Consider the following 3,125-nt stretch of genomic DNA (forward strand, 5'->3'; position numbering starts at 1 on the left):
TTTTTTTTTTTTTTTTTTTTTTTTTTTTTTTTTTTTTTTTTTTTTTTGTGCCTATTGGCAACTTGAACATCTGGTTTGGAGAAATGTCTATTCAAGTCCTTTGCCCATTTTTTAAATCAGATTGTTTTCTTTTTGAGTTGTAGGGGTTTAAAGAAACATATTCTAGACATTAACCCCTTATCAGATATATGATTTGCAAATATCCTGTGAGTTGCCCTTTCTCTATATTGATAGTGTCCTTTAATACTTGGGGACTGTATTTCTGATTGTGCAAGTATACCATCTGGCCCTAGAGAGCTTGTTTTTCAAAGCTATAAGATCTCATAAGCCCTCTCTTACCATACTCCTGAAGGCCACCTTAGGGAAAGAAGCACTGCTGGGTATGGAGAGATTATTACAGAGACAGATCATTTTTTTCCAAAAAGAGCTAAGCATTTCTTATAAGGTTCATTTTATTTAACCAGACAAAGCTTTAAAGTGTAGTGGATATCTAGTTGGTTTTTGGTCTCCCCTCACAACCTAGAGAGGTTCCTGGAAGAAAACGAGATAAGCTGGGAGATAAAGAAATCAGTGGATACACCAACAGTCAACCAAAAGATTCTTCTAGACATCTTCAGGTACCCCAAGAAGAATGTAAAAAAGAGAAGAGTCTTTGACTCCTCTCTCAAGAGAGTTGTATTATCCATTCATGGTAGAATCAGGAGGACTTCTGCAACCAAGGATCACTAACCCTGGCCATTTTCCACTTGAACATTTCAACACTTCTTTCTGGGCACCATCCTCCACTCATCTATGACTTAATCAATCCAAGCACCCAGGCTTATACTACTAGGCAAATAATCTTTCTATGGGGACATCGACTAACCCACAATAAAATACCTAGAGATACTGGCATTTGGAAGTACCCAAGAAATTTCTGGATCCCACCTTATTCCCTGTGGAGAGACCAACTACTCAACAAGCCCCATTACACACTGTTATCTCTATAGTACCTCATTCTTTTTTTCTTTCTTTTTTGAGACAGGGTCTCGCTCTATTGCCTAGGTGGAAGTAGAGTGGCACCATCATAGCTCACTGCAGTCTCAAACTCCTGGGCTCAAGTGATCCTCCCTCCACAGTCTCCCAAATAATGGGGATTATAGGTATACACCACCATGTCCTGATCATTTATTTATTTATTTTTGTAGAGATAGGGTCTTGTTATATTGCCCAGGCTGGTCCTAAACTCCTGGCCTCAAGCAATCTTGCCGCCTTGGCCTTCCAAAGCCCTGGGATTACAGGTGTAAGCCACTGTGCCTGGCCTAGTGCCTCATTCTTTAATATAAACAGACAGTTAATGATTACCAGAAAATTGAGGAAAGCCTCTAACATAAATGACAAGGATCAAAATAAATATACAGAAAAAATTAACTCAGTGGTAACAGAAATAATGCAAGAAGCAAAGGAAAATGGAAAAAAACCCTTAATATTCTTTAAAAATAAGATACTGTATCACCAAATAAGAATAAAATGCTGCTTTTAAAAAAGAAACATTCAGAGAACAAAAAAGCATTCTTGGAAATTAAAAATAAGAACTCTTCAAAATTTAGAGCTTTATTTTGCTCTCACATATCAGCAGCCTGGAAGTAAGAAACTCCAGGGCTTCCACATTTCACACAGCAGGCAAGAGCAAGTAAAGAAGGATACGTCTCTGCCCTCAAGAGACTTCGAGGAAGGCTTTCACTCACCATTTCCATCCAGCTGAATAGAACGTAGTCATCTGGATAAACAGCTTGCAGGAGAGACTGGGAAATGAGGTATACGACCAAGTGACTAAACACGAGTTTTACTATTAAGTAAAAAGGAGAATGGATCTAAAGATCACAGAAAAACTAGAAGATAAAGACATGAAATTTTATAATGTCTCATAAAGCAAAATAAAAAAGAAAGTTAGATGGAGAATAGGAGAGAAAGTATGATAAATGTTCTAGAAGGAGAGAGTAGTCCCCAGGAGAGGAGGAAATAAATTAAATATCAAAAACATGCCTCATAACCAAAATAACCTGAGTCCCTTAATTGAAGGAATTCATCAAGTGCCCAACACTTTGAATGTAAAGGGCCCACACCAGTAATAAGTAACACTTGTTAAATTTTAACTGTGTGCCAGGTATCAATTTAAGCACTTAACATGTATTAACCCCATTTAATTTTCAAAACAACAGTGTGAGTACTGCTACTATTCCCATTTCACAAATGGATAAACTGAGGCAGATCATTCAGCTAGTAAGTGGTGGTGTTCTGTGTTCCTGCAGAGGAGGAATGCATTCAGATGTCTAACCTGATAACACTACACAAGTACCAAGAAGGCACGAAGAGATGTATTGTGCATATTATGAGGTTTTCCATGCTTCAGGCTTACAAGCAGGTCAGCAAATGAGAGAGGCAGGAGGGGTGACTGGTTTTGGGTTTAATTGTGGCTAGCGGGTAGGGCTGGGGTAAGGGTTTTCATTAACAGGTTAGGGCTTGCAAGATTTGAACTTCCCAAAGGAGGGTGCACTTTTTTTTACTGACTTGCCTACATGTAGGGCAAGATGGTAAGAGGGAGGATGGGGATTAAAAGCTGTCAGCTGGCCGGGCTTGGTGGCTCAAACCTGTAATCCCAACACTTTGGGAGGCTGAGGTGTGCGAATCATGTGAGGTCAGGAGTTTGAGATCAGCCTGGCCAACATGGTGAAACCCCATCTCTACTAAAAATACAAAAATTAGCTGGGCGTGGTGGTGCATGCCTGTAATCCCAGTTCACTCTGTAGGCTGACGCAGGAGAATTGTTTGAACTCTGGAGGTGGAGGTTGCAGTGAGCCAAGATCGCGCCACTGCACTCCAGCCTGGGCGACTGAGCAAAACTCTGTCTCAAATAAATAAAAAATAAGTAAATAAGTAAAAGCTGTCAGCAGTCAAATATTAAAAATGGAGTCTGACTCTTTATTAAAAGCTACGATTCAAGTCAAAGCACTTGCAAAGCTGTAGGGATAAGGACAAGATTCTAAAAGTTTCCAGAAAGAAATAGGTCACACACAAACAAGTCAGGAATCAGAAGAAAATCAGACTTTCCACAACTAACACAGGAAGATAGAAACCAGTGGTGC

The sequence above is a fragment of the Rhinopithecus bieti genome, unplaced genomic scaffold (genome assembly GCF_001698545.2).
Source record: "Rhinopithecus bieti isolate Rb0 unplaced genomic scaffold, ASM169854v2 scaffold_83366, whole genome shotgun sequence".
Lineage (NCBI taxonomy): Eukaryota > Metazoa > Chordata > Mammalia > Primates > Cercopithecidae > Rhinopithecus > Rhinopithecus bieti.